The following is a 234-nucleotide window of genomic DNA, read 5'->3' as shown; positions in this document are numbered from 1 at the left end:
CCTTGTTTAGGGATCTGTGCCTTTGTGCATACGGACATCTTGACTGCTAAGTAGTGATTGTGTTTTTCGGCAATAGTGTGCACACTTCATTTACAGAGAAAAGACGGTCTGGGGAAAATCTGTAGATGGAAAAATCTCCATACAAGTTCATTGTGCATTTTTCTTTTCTTTTTTTGTACTTGTTACTTTGCACTTTTTGTTAGAAAATGTTTATTTACTATTTATTCAGGTTTT

The sequence above is a fragment of the Sinocyclocheilus anshuiensis genome, unplaced genomic scaffold, assembly GCF_001515605.1.
Source record: "Sinocyclocheilus anshuiensis isolate Anshui unplaced genomic scaffold, SAMN03320099.WGS_v1.1 scaffold718, whole genome shotgun sequence".
NCBI classification, from domain to species: domain Eukaryota; kingdom Metazoa; phylum Chordata; class Actinopteri; order Cypriniformes; family Cyprinidae; genus Sinocyclocheilus; species Sinocyclocheilus anshuiensis.
The sequence above is the reverse complement of the archived record's forward strand: the minus strand, read 5'-3'. Positions refer to the sequence as shown.